Source organism: Zalophus californianus, chromosome 3, assembly GCF_009762305.2.
Source record: "Zalophus californianus isolate mZalCal1 chromosome 3, mZalCal1.pri.v2, whole genome shotgun sequence".
In the NCBI taxonomy this organism is placed as follows: domain Eukaryota; kingdom Metazoa; phylum Chordata; class Mammalia; order Carnivora; family Otariidae; genus Zalophus; species Zalophus californianus.
The window spans coordinates 115,176,014-115,197,400 of record NC_045597.1 but is presented as its reverse complement, the minus strand read 5'-3'; the positions used below and the strand labels follow the sequence as shown (position 1 = coordinate 115,197,400).

General features: G+C 44.5%; 1 protein-coding gene across 15 annotated transcripts in view; it reads right to left on the bottom strand.

The window, feature by feature from the left end:
- LYPD6B (LY6/PLAUR domain containing 6B) overlaps window positions 1-10,329 on the bottom strand; it is a 213,725-nt gene extending 203,396 nt beyond the window's left edge. For 4 of the 15 annotated variants that reach the window (XM_027590075.1, XM_027590074.2, XM_027590060.2 and 1 more), the window contains exon 1: window positions 10,234-10,329. The gene's annotated coding sequence lies outside the window, so the exon portion shown is untranslated. Of the gene's footprint in view, window positions 1-7,157; window positions 7,230-9,726; window positions 9,862-10,233 lie in introns of those variants that run through there. The other 11 variants (XM_027590072.2, XM_027590061.2, XM_027590064.2 and 8 more) reach the window with 10 other exon arrangements.
- Between the last annotated feature and the right edge of the window lie 11,058 nt (window positions 10,330-21,387).

The following is a 21,387-nucleotide window of genomic DNA, read 5'->3' as shown; positions in this document are numbered from 1 at the left end:
AACAATGAATCATGGAACACTACATCAAAAACTAATGATGTATTGTATGGTGACTAACATCATATCAAGGCTTTTAATTTCTGCTCAGGGTGTAGAGAGCTGAAGAGAGCATCACTCCCATGCTCACAACAAATAAAAAGCCAGATAAATGGCAAGTCTAGAGCTTTCTTGACTCTACTGGAAAGCTGAGGTCACACGGAAACAAACTAGCCCTAAATCTAAGGAGAACCAGATACCTACAGGAAGAGAGAAGACAGCACTTGTTTACCTGAAGTGGATGTACGTGGACACTGGCTAACAGGCATCAAGTAACAAATAACAACAGAATACTGCTGGGACAGTTGACAGAGCATGGAGCCAGACCACTCTGAGGCACAGTGCAAAAGGAAGACCTAAGGCTGACACTGAGACAGACAGTAAGAAAAGCCCTTTGGCCAACCAGCCCCAATTCCAAACTCAAAGTATCACAAGAGGAATTTGAAGTGTGTGGTGCACTGTGAATAACCATACCAACAACAAACCTCAAATCCAGTTCAAATCCTGATTACAGTGATCAATTGCCCACACTAAAGGTCTAGCAAAAATAGAAAGGCACTCCCATTTCCAGACATAAAAACTATTTATCTCAGTCTCTCGTGTCCTACACAAGATGTCCAGTTCACAACAAAACATACAGAGCATACAAAAGCAAGAAAGAAACCACACTGCCAAGAGAGGGCAATGAACTGAACCAAACTCAGATATAACACAGATGTTGAAACTATCAGACACTAAATTTTAAACAACCTTAATTAATTGTAAAAGACCCTAACAGAAAGAGTGGACAACACAGAAGATTAAATGTCTCATTTTACCAGAAGGATAGGAACTGTAAGAGAGAATAAAATGAAAAAACTTGAAAGGCTAAACACAGTAACAGAAATGAAGATGGCTTTCAACATTCTTCAGCAAATTTGACACCGCCAAGGAAACAGTCGGTAAACTAGAAAATAGGTCAACAGAATTACCCACACTAAAACAAGAAGCAACAAAAAGAAGAATGAAACAAAATGAAGTGTTCAACAGCTGTGGAACAAATCAAAATTTCTAACATAGGTGTAATCAAATTTCAGAAGGAGAAAAGAAAATGGAGCAGAAGAAATATTTGAAGAAATAATTGTTGAGAATTTTCTAAAATTAATGACAGACACCAAACCACAGATCCAAGAAGCTCAAGAATACCAATCAGGATGAATACCAAGAATGTGCATACATGTGCACATGTGCACGCACGCACACACACACACACACACACACACACACTCTCACACAGAGGTGTAACTTATTAAAACAGCTGAAACCAAAGACAAAAAGAATATTGCATGCAGTGGTAGAAAAATAAAACATTAAATATAAAAGAACAAAGATAAGGATTATAGAAGACATCTTGTCAGTAGCATGCAAGTAAGAAGTCAATGAACCTATATCTTTAAGGTGCTGAAAGAAAAAATAAACTGTCAACCCAAAATTCTAGACCCAGTGAAAATATCTTTCAAAAAAAAGGAGAAAAAAGGACTGGCACAGACAAAAACTGAGAGAATTCATGACCAGGACACCTACACTATAAGAAATGCTAAATAAAGTTTTTCAGGCAGAAGGAATATAATATCAGAAACTTGGATCTACACAAAGACATGAAGAGTGCTGGAAATGGAATAAATGAAAGTCAAAAACAATTTGTCTTTTTCTTATTTTTAATTGCCATCAAAGATAACTGAATGTCTAAAGCAGGAGTCAGCAAACTATGGTTTATAAGCCATAGTCTCTTTTAGTATGACCTTTGAGTTAAGAATCATTTTTATGTTCTTTAAATATTGTTTAAGAAATGATGAAAATATGCAGCAGAGACCAAATGTGGCTTCAAAGCCAAAAATATTCACTTTTTGGTCCTTTAGAGAAAAAGTTTGCTAACCCCTGGTCTAAAGCAAAAATAACAGCAATGTTGTGTTTACAACATATGTAAAAGGAAAATGATGATAACAATAAGTACAAAGGATAGAAGAGAAGGATTGGAAATATACTACTGTTGACGTCCTTACACTACATGGGAAACAGTATAATATTATTTGAAAGTAGATTCTGATCAATTAAAGGTATATATTTATATATATATATATGTTTGTATATATTTACATATATACACACACACTCTAGCGTAATCACTTAAAAATGTAAAAGAAGCATAAATATGAAGTCCATAGTGGAGATAAAAGGGAATCATAAAAGGAACTCAAAAGGAAAAAGAAAGAAAGAACAACAGCTAGCAAAATGGTAGATTTTGATTAACTTTAATAGCATAGTAAATGTGAATGGTCTAACACACCAATTAAAAGATAGATGTTGTCAGATCGGTTAAAAAAGCAAGACTCTAAGGTCTACATGAAACCTGCTTTAAATATACAGACATAGACAGGCTAAAAGTAAAAGAAAAGTAAAAGATATAGGAAACAAACACTAACCAAAAGAAAGCTGGAGTAACTATATTATTAACACCCAAAGCAGTAGAACCCAGAACAAGGAATACTAACAAGGATAAAAAGAAATAGTATATAATAATAAAAGGATCAGTTCTCCAAGAGGACATAACAATCTTGAATGTGTAGGCACCTAAGAACAGATGATCAAAATACATGAAGCAAAAAGTGATAGAACAAAAAGGAGAAATAGAAAAATGCACAACTTTAGTTGGAGACCAACATGTCTCTCTGTTATTGATAAAACAAGTGAACAGAAAATCAGGACACAGAAGACCTAACATTTCTAGAACATTCTACCCAACAATAGCAGAATATACATCCTTTTCAAGTACACATTGAACATTCAACAAGACAGAGCATATTCTGGGCCATAAAACAAGGGTGAACAAATTTAAAAGAACAGAAATCATGCAAATTATACTGTGAGACAATAGTAGAATTAAATTCAAAATCAGTACAGTAAGACTTCTGGAGAATTCCCAGTTAAAAAATCAAATGACATACATTCAAATAACATGTGGATTAAAAGGAATTCTCAAGGTATATTCTTAAATATTTTGATTTTAAATAAATGAAAATGAAAATACACATAACAAAATTGTGGAATGCAGCTAAAGCAGTGGTTAGAGGGAAATGTATAGTACTAAGTGCTTATATTAAAACAGAAGAAAAATCTCAGATCAGTAATATGCACTATCCCTTAAGAAAACAAAAAAATAAACCCAAAGCAAGGAGAAGGAAGAAATAAAGAAAAGAGCAAATAAAATTGAAAACAGAAAAACAGACAAAATTAATGAAACCAAAATCTGGATCTTTGTAAAGATCAATAAAATTAATAATCTTCTAGACAGAATAAGAAAAAAATTGAAGACACAAATTACTAGTATCAGGTATGAAAGGAGAAGATCACTATAGATTCCATGGACATTAAGTGGATGATATGAGGACACCACAAACAATTCTACCTCCATATTTTGACAACTTAGGTGAAGTAGAACAATGCCTTAAAAAACATAAACTACCCTAACTTATCAAGAAATAGGTAACCTGAAGTGTACCTATACCTATTAAATTTTTAGTTAAAAACTTTCTATCAAAGAAAACTCTAGACCCATGTGGTTTCATTAATGAATTCTACCAAACACTAAAGGAAGAAACAATACCAATCCTGCACAGCCTCTTTCAAAAATACATCACAACCAAATGAAGTTATCCCAAGAATACAAGACTGGTTCAATGTGTGAAAATCAATCAGTATAATTCACCATATTAAATATAAAGAAAAAAATCACATGATCTTGTCAATAGACGGAGAAAAGGCATTCAACAAAATTCAAAATCCATCCATAATAAAAACTCTCAGTAAACTCAATACAACGGAAATTCTTTAACCTCATAGGGCATCTAGCCTCAGTTAACATCATACTTAATAGTGAAAAATTAATTATTTCTCCCCCATGACAAGAAACAAGGCCAAATGTTCTCTCTCACCACTCCTATTCAACATTGTACTGGAATTCTTAGCCAGTGCAATAAGGCAAAAAATAAATAACTAAAAGGTATCCAGATTGGGAAGGAAGAAATAATACTCTCTTTATTCACAGATGACATAATTGACTGTGTAGAAAATCCCAAAGAATCTACAAGTAAACCCTCTAGAATAAGTGACTTTAGCAAGGTAACTGAATATAATGTCAATATATAAAAACCAATTACAGGGGTGCCTGGGTGGCTCAGTCAGTTGAGTGTCCAACTTTTAATTTCAGCACAGGTCATGACCTCAGGGTTGTGGGACGGAGCCTCACATTGGGCTCCACACTCAGTAGGGAGTCTGCTTGAGATTCTCTCTCTCCCTCTCCCTCTACCCCCCCATTCGCTCTTTCTCACTCTCTCTTTCAAATAAATAAATAAATCTTTTTAAAAAAATTACATTTCTATATACTAGCAACAATAGCAACCCCCAAAATTAGATACTTAAGTATAAATCTAACAAAACACACAAGATCTATATCCTAAAAACTACAGAATGGTAATAGAAAAACCAAAGAGACAAATAGAGAGATAAGATATATCATCTTCATGGACTGAAAGACTCAATATTGTAAAGATGTCAATTCTTCCTAAATTAACATATAGATTCAAAGCAATCCCATTCAAAGTCCCAGCAGGGCTTTTTGTAGATATTGACGAGTTAATTCTACAATTTATATGGAAAGGCAAAGGAACTAAAAGAGCCACAACAATTCTGGATAAAAATAAAGTTGGAGGACTTACACGATCTGCTTTCCAAACTTATTATAAAGTCACAGTAATCAAGACAGAGGTGGTGTTGGCACAAAATAGGCATAGAGATCAATGGAATAAAACTGAGAGTCTGGAAATAAACACTTACATTTATGACCAACTGATATTCAACAAAAATGCCAAGACAATTCAATAGGGAAACATAGTCCCTTCAATAAACGATGCTTGAACAACTGGACTTTCATATGCAAAAAGAAAAAAAAATTCCTTGACTCATGGGGCACCTGGATGGCTCAGTCGGTTAAGCGTCTGCCTTCAGCTCAGGTCATGGTCCCAGGGTCCTGGGATCGAGCCCCACATCGGGCTCCCTGCTCTGCGGGAAGCCTGCTTCTCCCTCTCCCTCTCCCCCTGTTTGTGTTCCCTCTCTCACTGTGTCTCTCTCTGTCAAATAAATAAATAAAATCCTTAAAAAAAAAATTCCTTGACTCATACCTTATACCTCATACAAAAATTAACCCAAAATGGATCACAGACCTAAGTGTAAAACATAAAATCATGAAAGTTCTAGAAGAAAGTATAAAAAATTTTCAAACTATTTGGTTAGGCAAAGAATTCTTAGATATGACAACAAAAGTCTGATTCACAATAAAAATTGATAAACTGGTTTATCAAAGTTAAAAACTTTAGCCCTGAGAAAGACACTGTTAAAAGAATAAAAATATAAGGCACAGCCTGGGAGAAATAACTTGCAAAACACATTTCTGAGATTCCAGATTATGTAAAGAACTCTCAAAAATCAACAATAAGAAAACAAACAACCCAATAAAAATAGGCAATCAAAATTACTACTGCATAACTTTTAAAAGCTATAAATTTTTATCTGAATTTGTACATTTTTTCCAGTCTATTCTGGGTCAAAATGTAGCCTCTCACCAATTTGTTTTGTTCCATATCATTTGACCCCAGAATTAGGTTTTGATCTCTGTTAACCTTTGATGCACTTTATATTGACCTTAAAAAAAAGAAAATATTAGTTTTCATTGAACTCAAGGGATAAATTTCATATAAGTCCTTACTAAAGAGACTAATTTTCCTATCAAATAAAATTGACTCTTTAAACACACAAAAAAATTTATAACTTTCTAAGGCATAAAAATTTATTTTCTCACCTTTTAAGTAATGAGCCCTGAACATGAATCACATTTTTAATCACCATACTTCCTCCTTCCTGATACCAAAACTAAACAGTTCTGGAACCCAATGATGAAAGAAATGATTCTTATTTTCCCTTTGCTCATGTTTCTTCACTTATTTCTCACCACCTGGTATCACGTTTTGTAAGTCATTGTAAATCATGTTTGGGAACAATGTGAAGTATAACAAAGAAACAAAGAGATTCTTCATGAAAGAAATCTTTTAAAATCAAGTCATTCAATATGTAACCCTCTTCTTCCAAGTGAATGTCTTTTTCCCCCCAGTATCATGCCTGCTCAGGCCATACTTCTCTGCTGGAAACCAGAGAAAGAATAAACCTTGAAGATTTCCAGCACTATGCCCAGCTGGTTTCCAACTATTGCACTCTTTTCTTACCCTGTTTTAGTTTTTAGAGTCTTTTTTTGTAAATTTGCATACATTTGACACACAATGTAACGTTAGTTTCAGATATACAACACACTGATTCAACAAGTCCACGCTCACCACAAATATAGTTGCTGTCACCATACAATGCTGTTACAATACCATTAACTATAGTCCCTGTGTTGTGTTTCATCCCTGCGACTTATTCATTACATCACTGAAAGCCTGTACCTTCCACTCCCCTTCACCCATTCTGCCCACCCTTCCACTACCCTCTCCTCTGACAATAACTTTTTTCTCTTATAGTACTTCTCATCACTTGAAATATGAGACAGAACATAAATAAATAGGTCTCCTTCCAGTAGATTGTAAGTACCATGAGCAGAGAGATTTGTCTTTCTTGTGTACTCTTTTATCCTCAGCACCCAGAACAGGATCTGGCACACAGTAGATGCTCAATATTTGTGAATCAATGACGGCCCAAGGCATCTCTCCCTACCCATTCCTTCATGTTTTTCCAATGATCCTGGCCATCCCATAGCACCACTGCTGATGGAAACAAAATATGCTGCCCTCCACTCCCTCCTTTCTTTCAGGATTAGTGACCAAGACTTTCTGCCAACTTCTGTGCTAACGAGATATTAAGGATGCACCCCTTTTTGCCCAATCTAACTCCGAAATGTCCACCAATGTCTGCCATATCAAATGGAAACAAAAAGCAGCACTCCATACTTCAAATGAAAACAGGCTAAATGCTTTAAAAGCAATAGGCAGTAGAGGCTGGTTTCCTACTAAAACAACTATAGAGTATTCACCTACTGGATTTACTGTCCGGAGAACTGTTTTCTTGCCCAGGATCCACCACAAACTGCATCTTCACCAAGTCCCAGCCTGTTAGTTTGAAGACAGGTTAACAATACTGAAACGCAGCCATGATTTAGAACAAGAAAGCGTTCTCAACAGAGGGCATGGGGGAAGGTGAAGGGGAGGTGCTGGGGAGTGGGACACAGAGCAGAACCAGCTGTGAGGCTTCTTCAAACTATACATGCCCCCCCCAACTCCTCCACCCTAACCCACCCCTACAGAATCATCACGATAAGGTAAGCCACTGCTGCTGTTACCAACAGGAGTATGAAAAGCTCAGAAAAACTTTTGCAGATTTTAAGTGTAAGTTCTTTGAGGAATGGCACCAAGATTTACGCTTCTTAGTGAGAGCCAGAGTGGTATCTAATATAGGGTACTCCATGTTAGAGTCTCTACCTGTGTCTCCAGCCTCACTCCTGTCACCCCTCAGCCGCACCCGGTACTCTATTGTACTGAACTTCTCCTGATTGTCCATACAGGCCAGGCCTGTCATCATCTGTCACTGCCTGTGGGAAAAACCATTGACTGACTGCCTACCTAACAGCCTGATAGGCCGTCTCACTTCCTTCCTTGATAACAGAACTCCAGCTTTGTTCAGATATGGGGCATCGATGTGCTCAGAGAAGCTGAGCCCCTTTCTCAGCTCCAGAAGACTGTGTGGATAAAACAATCATAGCCCACCTTCTTCTCCTTTACCAGTGACTGATTTAGGGTGGGCATGTGACCATTCTGGCCAATGACCTAGGGAACTTCTGGGACATTTTGTCCTTTGTTATCTAGACAAACCCCATCCCTCCCTTCTGTTTTGGGTGTTATAACCGGCAGCCATAATGGAGCTGCAGTCATCCTGTGGCAGAGAAGGGAAAAGCAAGCGAATCCAAACGAGGGCCGTGACCACTGTGAACCCCTACCTGCAAGGACTTCTTAAGTGAGACAGTTAAGGGACCTAAATCACGTTATTTACAATAGCAAGCACTGATCCCCCACCACAATGGCCTGGGAAGCCCCTCAGGCTTTTTTTCTCCTAGAGCAGCCCTACCGTCTCCAATTTAGAGCTCAACTTCCGTCTCCTGGAGAAGCCTTCCCTATATCCCCAGAGAGTTAGACATTCTCAGGCACTGTTATCTGCACATCTGCCTTTCCCACCAGATGGTGAGCTTCTCCAAAGCAATCATTTTCACCCTTGGCAGAGGCCCTGGCATACTGTAGTTAAGTCTCAGTTTGGGCTTAGCATAAGTGACTCCATTTTGGTCCTAGTGAATGAATGAACAACAAAACAATGAATGGAAGGATGAATACACAGGATGCTCTCCATGCCTTGGATAAAGACTTGATGACTGACAGACTGAATACGGCACCCAGGCAGTCTACACTCTACTACGGACTTCATTTAGGTGGTGGTGAGCAAAGGCAGAGAGAGTGCAATGGACATGTACTATTTTTATCTGTGCCGAAGCAGACTTCTCACTGGGAACTGCCCCTCCCCAGTCTCCAACAGCTGAACTGGACCTGAACCAATCCCCCAGGCACTGGTGGCACCTGGGTAATGTATTCACTCCTATCCTGGAAACCCACTGCCTATCCACTGAGATGGCTTGGCCCAGCTTCGGGCTAGCATATCAGTAAGATTTGCTATGAGGATGAAAGAGCTGGAAGAAGAGAGAGACTCTTCCCCTCCCCCCACCCCCTCTCTCTAAAGGAGGAGATAAACCTGAAGGCGCCAGTGCTATTTATCACCTCATACTAAAAACCAGTTAACACAGAAGGTGAAAAGAGCCAAGATATGTATGAGAGAGAATGAGCCCTGCAACCTCATATGAGCCCCTGGATGTAGCTATGCCTGAAGCTAAAACCCTCAGCCTTTTTTCATTTATGTGACCCAATTTCTATATTGCATCAATTTTCAAGTGACCAACACCCAACTCAAAAGAATTCTGACACAGTCGATGGTGATGAAAGCGGGCTGCTAAGCCCCTTTTGTCTGCAGGGTCTGTCCTGGCACCTCTCAATCTTCTGCCTCTAGGATGGTATCAGGAAGTAAAAGAGCCTGAGAGGAGTCTAGCAGTGAGCAAGTCAGAGTGATTAAAGAAAAAAAAATGCCACCCCCAAAACACTCACACACACACCTCACCACTCCTAGGGTTTCCCCTAAAGGCGGGTAATCTGAGCCTCCTGGATCTCCCTTCTGTTCAGAAATGTGTGGAGACCTCTGGGAGGCATAAAGTGCTACATTATCACGTAGGGAAAAAAATGGAGAGAACTTTCACCACGCTTTGTGCTGTGCACTTTATGAACATCATATAACTTAAGGCTATTTTAATGACTATAATACCCATTTTGCCTTTGAGGAAACTGAGCATCAGCGAAGTTAAGTAAGTTGCTCAGGGTCACACAGCTAGTAACTAGAATTTAAACAGCACTATAGACCTTTTCCCCCTTTCTCCCTCGGATCGCAGGGTCCTGGGAGATGGAGGCACCCCTCCACCTCCACCCTCATGCCCACAACGCCCCAGGGCACACAGACCTGCAGTCTTCCAACCTCCGGCCCCTGGAGTCAGAGCAGCCGAGCGTACTCAGCTCTTCGGAAGCCCCAGGGAACTAACTAAGCCTTACGCATGGGTCGTTTATTCACCACCACCACCGAAAAGTAAAGAGCCGGGCAGAGCAGCGGCAGGGACGCGGGCCCCTGTGCGGCGCCGCAGAGGGAGAGGCGGGAGCTCCTCTCGGCTCCTCCACGGCCCGAACCCCCGCCCCAGCTCCGCGCTCTACCCAGCAGCCCTGTCCCCCAGCCTCCCCTCTCCCCTACCAGCGCCACGCAAACGGCGCTCGGCGGCGCCCTGGCAACCCCGCCCCCGCCCGGTCCAGATGTGCCCAGCTGTTCGCCTCCAGTTGGCTTCGGGACCCCAGCCCCTCCACCGCACCGCGGCCCTCCACGGCCCGCCGCAGCCGCGCGGTCCCGCAGGTCCCCGGCGCGGGGTCCTCCGGCCGCGGCCGACCACCGCCCCCAGCTGGCCGCGCCCTCCCCGCTCACCTGCGCCGCGCGCGCCCTCCGGGCCTCTCGGCGCCCCAGCCCGGCTCCCGGCCTCGGCTCCCTGCGCTCCTGCCGGGGGCCGGCGTTGGCTGCGGCCGCGCGGGGCGGGGCGGGGCGCGGCTCCTCCCCGCCTGAGCCACCTGGGGCGCCCGCAAGGGGACCCGGCCGGGACAGGTGGGCCCCGCCCAGGAGCTGGCTGCTCGGGGCTCAGGCTCCTCGGGGAACCTCAGGGATCCTCCGCCGGCTTGAAGGGAGGCCCGGGCGGGAAACGGAACACAGAGCGTGAGCCTGACCGGACCAAGCGACCAAGCCAGTGCGAAAGAGTGGAAGCCAACCCCTTTCTTTGTGGGATATACAAACCGAGAACCCAGAACTGAGACCCTCGGGGTGAAAATGCTTGGGCCAAGGGCACAAGTGAGTTAGTTCAGAAACTGGAAGAACTCGGGCCTTTTGCTCCCTGCTCAGCAGGGAGTCCGCTTTTCCCTCTAACCCTTCCCCTCTCATGCTATCTCATTCTCTCTCGCTCAAATAAATAAATAAATAAATAATAAAATATTAAAAAAAAAAAAGAACTCAGGCCTTTTCCAACCATCCCACACTAAGCCATCCGCACCTCACCCACGGTGGGCCCAGATGACCCCCAACCCTTTTGTAAAATAACATTAAGCTATAAATAAGATCATTTCAGGTAATGATATCCTCCCCCCAAGAGGGGAGGAACCTCCTCTGTCCACCGTTAAATAACCAGAGCCTTGAACAAATGCAGGACAGTGCATGAGCTCAGTTACTACTTGGCGCACAAATGAGGTGTGGCCCAGACTTTTGAGTCCAGCCTTCTGCTGGTCCCTACAGGCCAGAATTATCCCAGCATCTCTCCTACTTTATCAGAAAAGAACCCAGAGTCAAGAAGCCAGGCTTCCAAGCCACCCGTCCTCTCTGTACCGCTTACTTCCCTTCCCAATGCCTGCCAGGCAGCTGGCTTGTGGGAGGTCTATACCCCTGGGCATCTTTGTAAGCTGTCAAACAAATCTTTAACTTCTGAAGATGTCATAGGCAGGGGTATTCAGAAATATAATGCTGTCCTGCCAGCCTTGCACTTGTTGAAAGAGCCCAGAGTTTGTAAGACTGACCCAGGATCCCACAGCCAGTAGCAGAGTGAAGCCTTGGGCATTGTTGGTGATGGTCGGTCCTGTAGCCAGGAAGCCTTGAGTGGGGATAGAACTTGTACAGAAATGGGGCTTGTGTTTGGTCCTCTGTTGAGATCTCTAATCGGTGGTCTTTCCAGGGCTCTCAGAGGGCAAGCGTGATGTGAGCCACTCACACTTACTGAGGACCTAACAGTTTCAAAAAACAAAAAGGTGTGGGGTACCTGGTTGGCTCAGTCAGTAGAACATATGACCCTTGATCTTGAGGTTGTGAGTTTGAGCTCCACGTTCGGTATAGAGGTTATGTTAAATCAATCAATCAATCAATCAAATCCATTTAAACAAAAAGAAAAAATGTGTCAAAATAGGACACAAAGAGTGTGGTATATTTTTTCCATTGAGCAAATGAGCCTTAACAAACACACACATACACACACACCCAATGATGTGTGATGCTGCTACCCACATGTTAATCTCAAGATTCATTAAAGAAATCCATTATAAGCACACTACGGGAAACACTGCACAACTTTAAAATTGTGTGGAGAACATTCCTACTTAGAACTATTTCAGTACACTTCTATGACTGTCTATTAAACCTCAAAGCCATAATTAGAGGCTGTCTGTTAAGGTGAGGTCAGGGCCAAGTGGTCTGCTCCACCCCTACCCCCAACATAGGCTCAACATTATTAGGGCCTGGACCCCCCCCCCCCATCCTGCTTCATCGTGAGTCTGGCACAGATGGGTGTTTGAAGATGTGGTATGGCCTGGCTAGTTGCTTCACACTGGGCAAGGCCAACCTGTTAAAAAGTTACAGAGAATGCCCTACTTAGGTGTGCCCTCCTCCAGCTGTACTCCCTATGCGGTAGGTGAGGAGGCTGGTGTCCCAGGGTGGGGCTAGGAAGGGTCCTGCCATTTGGGACAGCCACTTGCACCAGCACGTGGGACTGAGCTTGGGAGCCCCTCCCGTTCTCACCCACACAAAGTGGGCCCGGCCCTTGTGTATTGGTTTCACTCAGTGGAGCATGTGATCCCCTGTGATTTAGGATCCTCCCACTATGTGTGTGATCTTGGCTGGGCCAGTCTGGTAAGGGATGTCACACAAACTGGCCTGGGAATCATCATCAGGAAGGCACAAGTTCTGCCCTGGCATTCATTCATTCTCTCTCTCACTCTCTCTTCCCTTTCCTCCTCCCCCGCCCCCTCCATTCAGGGCTTGCTGAGTAGCCCCGGGCAAGTTCCCTAATTGTCTAGTTGTGCATTTCTCCCACTTAGAAAACAAGCAAGCGTGAAATCAGACAAGGTCTCTGCTGGAAGTTCTTTGCTTGAAAGGGGAATCTGAAATATGAAGGTCTGATACCATTGTGAGGTTAAGTGAAATAATGCATATGAAGTGCTTGAGCACAGCGCCAATGACCATGCATGTTTCTATTCTCTGCCAGTCCCTAGGAAAAATGATACTTGAACTAGGAAATCTTCAGTTTCTTCTCTATCTCTAGTTCTCTGATTGTATAGTGAAAGAGAAAGTATCCAAAGAATAACTAAAAAATTTCTGAGCCTTGGGATATTATTTACCTTTTCTTCCCTACCTTTACATAGAACTCATTGCGCTCCCTTAATTCTGTACATCATTTTCTGAGCACATTTTTCAATGAAACAATATGTATAAAGTGCCTAGGACAGTTCTGGTACATAGTAACCGCTCAGTTAATTATAACCGATACAGGAGAGATGTAGGAAAGTGGCCAGCAGTAGAAAGAAAGAGCCATCAATTCAGGTAGACAAATCTGATAATCACTTTATTAGGTTAGCCAGAATTTTAAGTTCACTGGCTTTGTTATCAGATGGGCTTGGGTTCAAATCCAGCCACCACTTAACAAGGTCTGTTAATCTTTCTATGCCCCAGTTTACTCATCTATAAAATGAAGATAGTACTAGTGTATCATAGGAGCTGGGAGGCATACATGGAACAACCTTCAGGGAGTTGCTACTTTATCCCAGGCATGGTTCTAAGTGCTTAGCCACTCTTCTGAGAGCTGACTTCAGGGTACAATTTCTTAATCAAGGCCCACAGACCCTGGAACTGGATTCGGTATTCTGTGTCTACATACATTTTTCTTAAAGAGAGCATCCACAGCTGTCCTTAAATTTGCAAGGAGGTCTGGGTCTCAAAACTGGTTAGGAATCACGGCCTTCCAGACTTAGCCAGGAGTCGTACAGCTGGAAGACTTGTCAGAGATGGTGCAGGCCACCGTTCCCAGACATCCTGGAGGAGGGGGATCACCGGTGATGCCTGCTCAAGATGCAGGTCACGCTCCTGAGAATTCTGAGTCAGGAGAGCAGAGTGGTTTTGACTAAGAGAGCTACTCACCCATAGGCAAGCCCAGGACACTCATCTCATCTAACTTCTCATTTCTCAGGTGCAGAAATAAGCCTGGGGATCCATTCATTTTGAAGCAGCTTCCACCCCAAATCCACGGACCGGCCTCCCTCCCCTCTGCGTCAAGGCCTCACCTCACTTGAACAAAGGAAGAGAAATGCTATTCTTTCCACAGCCCAGGTTCACATGAGCAGCACTCTAAGAACAACAGAATGAGACTTTTTTTCAAACTTATTCCTTCTATTTGTTTATTTAATTGAAGTACAGGTAAAACACAGTGTGACATTAGTTTTGGGCGTACAACATAGTGATCCCACAAGTCTATACATTAAGCTGTGCTCATGAGGGTCGCAAACAACTATTCCAGTCCCATTGACTGTGTTCCCCAGGCTGTACCTTTTATCCCCACGTCCTATTCATTCTGTAACTGGAAGCCTGCATCTCCCACTCCCCTTCACCCATTTTGAAATCAGGCTTTTTTGAGAAAAATAAAATGTGCAGCCACATCTGTGTTAGCCCGTTAAATCTCAAGGAGGCCTAGACCTTTCTTGCCAGGACTGCTCACCCACCCCAGGACCCGCCCCCTCCACACACCCCACTGTATCCAGCTTTACTATTTGAACAGCTGAGGCTATTCAGCGAACACTTTCAAGTGACATCCTGCAAAAATGTAGACGCTTTGTTCACTTCCTACAGCCACAGGCTCATTAGGCACTGAACAGCGAACTTCAGTCTGCTGCCATGTAGTTGTGTGAGGCCCACGGTGGGAACCACGGCTTCCCTGGCAGATCTTGGCAAGAAATGAGTCTGAAGCAGACAGAAGAGGCAGCAGCTGCAGGTGCCAAGGAGGGTTATCCAAGTTAGGTTTCAGGGACACCCAAAAATGTCGGCTCAACAACGATCAGACAAAATCCAGCATGTTTTCTTTTCGATTGGTGAAATTCTCTCCGCGCTTTCCAAGGGAAGCCAAGGACACACAGGTGTTCTTGGGGTTTTTGATGTTCACCAATCACAGATTCCTAAAGTAGCAGAAAGTTGAAATAACCTCCCCAAAGTGTGTTGGGCATACCTCTCACATACGAGGCCAGCAAGCAAAATTTCCAAGGTGGCACACTGTAGAAGTTGCATTTCCCTGAGAAGACTGTAAAAAGATGCAGGTGGCCCCCCTTCAGGCCTGTGCTTGACCCTGAGGCTGGGCAGCAAATCAGCTTTTCCATGTTTATTCCTCAGTATTATTCCTTACACTCTCATGGCCCACCGATCAGTGTGAATTTGCTTGGCTTTCTACAACACATCAGCTGGGGCGCCTGGGTGGTTCAGTCATTGGGCGTATGCCTTTGGCTTAGGTCGTGATTCCAGGGTCCTGGGATCGAGTCCCACATTGGGCTCCCTGCTCGGCAGGAAGCCTGCTTCTCCCTCTCCCACTCCCCCTGCTTGTGTTCCCTCTCTCGCTGTGTCTCTGTCAAATAAATACATAAAATCTTTAAAAAAAAAATAAAACACATCAGCTGGGGATTGCTTGCCCTCTTTTACTTGGGTTTCAAAACAAACACTGAAACTATAAAGTTATGGGTCTGCTTACAAAACTGCTGGCTACAAAAATGTCCAAATGTCTTTGGTGGTGTATTTCTAAACCCAGGAAAGAAGTTCTTGATTATTCCAAATTTATTTCTTACTTTTGAGGGTTACACAAACATATTGATCATCTTTTTAATTTGCTAGGTCAATGAGGAAATGAAATACCAGTGCGGAGAAAATTCTGTGTGTAAAATCAGAGTTCGATTACCACTAACACACCAAACAAAATCTTCCTCAGGACCTTTGCGCTTACTTCTGCTTGTAACTGTCTCCGGATCTCTGCATGGCTGGCTCCCTCAGTCACCCACGGAGGCCTTCCCTGACTACTTCATTCAAAGTAGACACAGGCCACTTGCTATCACAGCACCCTGTTTTATTCTCTTCATAGCACTTAAACGTATTAAGTCATATTAGAAAGTGGTGCTCACTAGTTCATAATTGCCTCTAAGAGAATAAAGACTCGGTCTTGTCTTATTCACCACTTCTCTCCAGCTTTGAAAATAACACTGTGTACAAAGCAGGTGCTCGAATATTTCCTAACGTATCGGCAGAAGACTTTGAGTCCATCACGTGGAGAGTTCAACTGCTCCTGTATGTGGCTTAGGTCTGTGAATAAGCTCTGGCCGGGGAGGGAAACGGGATTTCAGCCTAATCTCTCTAGGCTCCTTGGTAACCACGGAACCCTGGGAAACCTAAGCCTCGTGGTTAAGAATATGCGCTCTAGAGCCGGTAACACCTCTTCCTAGCTCTGTGATGTTGGACACTTAAACCTCTCCACACCTCAGTTTCTTCATCCGCATATGGGCAGAATAAGGGTACCACTCTCGCCCGTACCTTGTGAAGAGATCCCAGGACTCGCCTGAAGAACTAGCTATTATCATGAGCCATGCATAGTGCGGGAGGCACACGGTTAGCACAGAGAAGAGTGGGAACCACTGGAACCCTGGTCTATAAACTGCCGGAGTCCACTGCTGATCACCAGGTTCTGGGCATACGGTACACATGTGACCTAGGACTGCATCAGACATTCTCTGATGTGATGTCAGAGAGGCGCCCGCTGCCATCGCAGTTCCTGTGACTAGCCTCAGGCCTGGCAGGCCCAGGGTTGGTGGTGTCCGAGGAGAGCAGGTGCACCGGGCTCCCGCTCTCTGTGGGTGAGGTGAGGGGAGTCAATTAACCTTGCCGGGTGCAGACAGGTGAGTCCTAATGTCCCTCGTAGCCTTCCTTTCTACGCTAAGTACTGGTGATGTGCACTTTGTCTCTTCCAAGGACTCCCCAGTTTATTGGCTTAATAAAGTAAAGTGAAAAACCACTATAAAAGGCACGATTGACTTACAAGTCATAGGGGAAATTAGGAAGAGAAAACTGAGATGGGCACACAGAGAACTGTAAGAGGAGGAATGTGGGCTCTAGAGCCAAAACCACGTGACCTTGGACGGGTGACTCCACCTCTTTGGATTTCAGTTTTCTCTTAGGTTTACGGCCTGAAAGGAAACAAGGAGAAAGCAGAGGTCATGATCCTAAGTCATGTGCTTGGGAGCAACAGGCCCACATGCCGAGGACAGACCAGCCTGCGCAGCACAGCAAGTACCTGGCTCGCATGTGGGGCCAGGAACAGAGCTTTCAGATGCCAGGCTCTTCCTAGCAGAGGCAGCAGGCCGCTTGCTCCCAGAGGCTGGTGGAAGCCGGGGGTGCTTTTGTGTTCCGGCTCTGCTAAGTGACTCCTTGAGTGCCTCCCATCTCACTTTGGGGAGCTTGTTAAGCTCCGATAAAGATGCTGCTGGGATGTAGGCTCTCGGAAGGAGCTGTGATTCTGGAGACGCCGAGTGGACTTGATTCATGAGGCAGCGTCAGGACCCTGAGTGCAGAGCATGCACAGGAGTCCTGGGCGTGAGCAGCCCTCTAGGCACAAAGATGGACACCGGCCCCAAACCCTCCTCACTGCAGTCATTGGGAGGATAGGGAATATTCTCTCCCCGTGCAACAGCCTGAGAGCAGCTTTTCCCCAAAAGGACGGGGCAGGGGTGGGGGGGAGGTATGGGAAAGGAAGAACCCTGGACAATCTCACTGGGTTGAATCAGATGATTCCCAGTGTCTCCTTCACTAAGTAGCAGGGGTGACGGGTAAAGGCATCGCTGCAGTCCAAGGAGAAAATACCTTCTCCTAGGAAGCTTTTGATAATAACTATCAAGAACAATACAACAGGCCCCAAAAGGAGTCACTTGGCCTAAGCGCAAACCGACACTTCGTTTCCGCTCTCCCAAAATGGAATCCTGAAGCAGTCAACTAGGAATCACCTAGTTGTGCCTGACAGACCCCTGCCACCCCCCGAAGGAAAGTGACCTTGCCAGGACCACTGTGCTTTTTGCCTCTATGTTCGCACTCCCTCCTTGCCCCTAGGTCAAGGAGAGTACCCCTCCTCGGAGCTCCCTTCTATCCGCTAGATTCAGGCTGCCCAATTCATGAATCATTGAATAAAGCCAGTGAGATCGTCAAACCTCACTCAGTTGAATTTTGTCTTTTGACACAGCAATCTCTTCTATTTAAGTAGCACTTTCACAGAATGCTTGCCCACAATTTCTCGTCTGATCCTCCAGCCAAATGTGAAGAGTAGAGAGTGGTGGGCTAAGCATCTCCGTAATTCAGGCATGGAGATGAGGCCACTGAGATGCTGCATGGCTAAACAACGTCACCACAATCCCACAGTTGGTCAGTGCGAAGGAGAGTGGGAGCCAGGTCCCAAGTCCCTCGTTACTTCCATTTTGGAATTACTCAGCAGCGCTATTGCCGAGAGTCAGTGCTCCAGGGGTATTTCGCTTTTGCATGCATGCCCCAGAAGGGGGCGCTGCAGGGCAGAGAAGAGGCCAGGCTGGTGATGGGGTCTGCAGGGAAGACAAGCAGCCTGCCTGAAGGAGGCAGCAACCCTTGACCTAGAGGAATCCGCCACCAGCCTTCCTCCCCAACTCTGCGGTAGCCCATCAGAAGAAGCACCCTCAGACGGGAGAGGCACAGGTAAATGGAGTCTATGGTAAAGCGGGGTGGGGGGGAGTTGCTCACAAGGGAACCCCGCTTTACTGTTTCTGCCCCTTTCTGTAGCTGGACTTGCAGATGCACGTGTGCTATGGTTGGCATGTGTACTTTTTCTAAACCTAAAGCATTAAAAGGAGACTCTATTAATCATCCTGACAAGGCTGGAGGTGAGGTAGGGGCAGCTCCTCTCAGCGGGGCTCCCTGAGCAGCCTCCTCCAAGGCTTCACAGAGACCTGGGGAAGGCAGACCCCTCAGACTTCCCATTAGAGCTGGCCCAGATGAGGGAAGAGAACCCTGCTTTATTGGGAGCTTAAACAGCAGAGGACATAGATTATATATTTTAAAAAGCAACCAGAGGGCGCCTGGGTGGCTCAGATGGTTAAGCGTCTGCCTTCGGCTCAGGTCATGATCCCAGGGTCTTGGGATCAAGTCCCGCATCGGGCTCCCTGCTCCTTGGGAGCCTGCTTCTCCGTCTCTCTCCCTCTGCCTCTCTCTCTCTCTGTCTCTCATGAATAAATAAATAAAATCTAAAAAAAAAAGAAAAAGCAACCAGAGATCATCAACATCCTAAAGAGAAGAAAAAAAAAGTCAACATGAGTTAAGTTGAATTCTTACAGCAAACAGTAGAGAACTGACAGGAGTGACTGCAGCCTTCTAAGTGTCTGTGGCATGGAAGAAGGATCCTGACAACCGCTGGGGCGCGCAGACTTCCTTTAGAAGGTGCGTTCTCAGGCACCCCTGCTGCGGGCATCCTCCTTCATTACTGTTTTGATGATTCCTGCCCAGATGCACTCGATGGCCCTCGACGGCCTAACGTAATTCAAGTAACAAGGAATTCTCAGATTCCTCTGACAGGAGAAAACAGAAAAGTTGCAAAGGTATAAAACTTTGTATAAATTCTTCACAAAAGGATTTTTGAGGCTGGTTGTGGGTATCACCCCCCACCCCCACCCCACACACAGAGCACTGTTCTGAGACGCAGTGTTACCAGCTGCCCAGAGCACAGGCCTCGGGGACCAGACTGCCCAGGTTTCGATCCTGACTCCTCCTCCCAGCTGTGAGGCCTTGGGCAAGTGACCAAACCTCTCTGTGCCTGTTTCCTCCCCACTAAAGTAGAGATAATGGTGCCTACCTCGTGGGGTTAAGCGGATTAGATGGGTTTATGCATGTAAAGCACCGGCCCCAAACCCCAAACCCAGAACAGTATCTGGCACACAGCCAGAACAGTCTCTGGCATTCACTGGCTCCTTCCTGCAGCTTTCTGAGGTTCTGGTGCTGTTACATGGCATCTGGAACAAGTTTGTCAATTTCTCTAATTTGATGTATACATTCTGAAGGAGTCAAATAGGACTTCTGGTACATTTTTTGAAGAGCAGGCCTATGAGAATTACTTGCAGTCTGGTCACGGGGAGGGGTGAGGGTTTGGAGGGTGCCAGACCAGGAGGGGCTCCCAAACTGAGCCACTGGCGCTGGGGGAGCAAAGCAGATGAATTCCAGCCTTCACCATCCACAGTACAGAAAGTGGAAAGATCCACAGGGGTTCCCTGCAAGTCTTTGACTATTCTGAGCCCAACTAACCACACAGAAATTGGTGTGTTCTTTGCAGATTGGATGAGGAACCAGCAAACGCCAAAGGGAGAGTAAAAACCCCATGGCTCAGGATGCCTTTTGTCAAGTGAGCCCACATTTTCATTTGATGTGTCACCTGAGAGATGCCTCCTACTTGTTCCATTTATCATGTACAGAAGACAAATCACAAGATGTAACCTGTCACAAATGCCACAATTAAACCCGCCAATACACACGTCATCAGTAATTACCTTTGCAGGCTATGGCTTCAGCTCCACATTCTCCCACAGATACTCACGGGCTCTGTACTTCCCAGGCATAGCCCGAGCATCATTCAGGGCTTGATGGAACAGGAAATGTCGAGAAAGACTTGCAGGAACCCAGTGAACAGTGGGTGTCCGTGCAATGCTCCTGCATTGCAGAGCCCCTGCATTCTAGGACCTGTGGGGTCATTGCCCACTGATGCTGAAATTTGCTCTGTCATCGAGTTCTTTCAGAGGACTGCTTTCCCATCTTAAATGCACAGGCTTCCGCCTAAATATCATCCACATTTAAAGTTTTACTACATAAGTCACCTTTAACAATCTGATATCTGGCAACGGCCTCTTCCGAGTTCTTTGGAGAGTAACAATTTCAAGCAAGATGGGTAAGACATCATAAAAGCACATCATTTGCAGTGCCCTCAATCAATCCCACTTACCAAACGTTCATTTGGCATCCATCCTTCCCTTTTTTAATTGATTAAAGCAATTTACTGTCTGGCTCTCATGCAACATTAAGCAAACCAAGAATGAGGGTATTTCACATACACAATGCCTGTGTGGCCACAGGATTCCAGTGACCTGAGCTACGTAAGTCTCCTTGCTGAGAGCACATCTAATCATCCTGCAGCCTGCCTTTCATTATTCTCCAAAGGCTTCACACTCCAACATCCTCTCCTAAGACCCCAGACCTATACATTAATACTATCAGTAGGTTAAACAGGAATACAAGCATGCCAACCTTCTCCAAAAGATGCCAATAATCTTTCAACATTCAACATGTGCAGGGCTCCGATGCATTAGCTGAAGAATACCGCTGCACTAACATATTGTTGGAATAAGTGCTTTACTCGGGCAAGAAGAAATTCAGCTATTACCCTGGTCTACTGACCTTTAACTCAATCTTACCTTAAAAAAAGTTTAAGGCGCTTATTTATATCAGTTGCTATCGTTTCAGTGCTGAAGGAACAAATGTCAGGTTTTCTGGGTTCCTCACTAAGAAATAAATAAAAACAGATATTTGAGCCAAGGAAGGGGCAGAAAGGTCAAGGCTGACTTTACTTATGCTTTGAATCTGAGTGGCTGTCCGCTGAAATGAACTCTTCTTCTGAGGCCAATGGTTCATGCCGACACGGGCACTGAGGCCTTCAATGGGAATGCCTTTAGGATGACTCAAAAAAAACAGACCAGA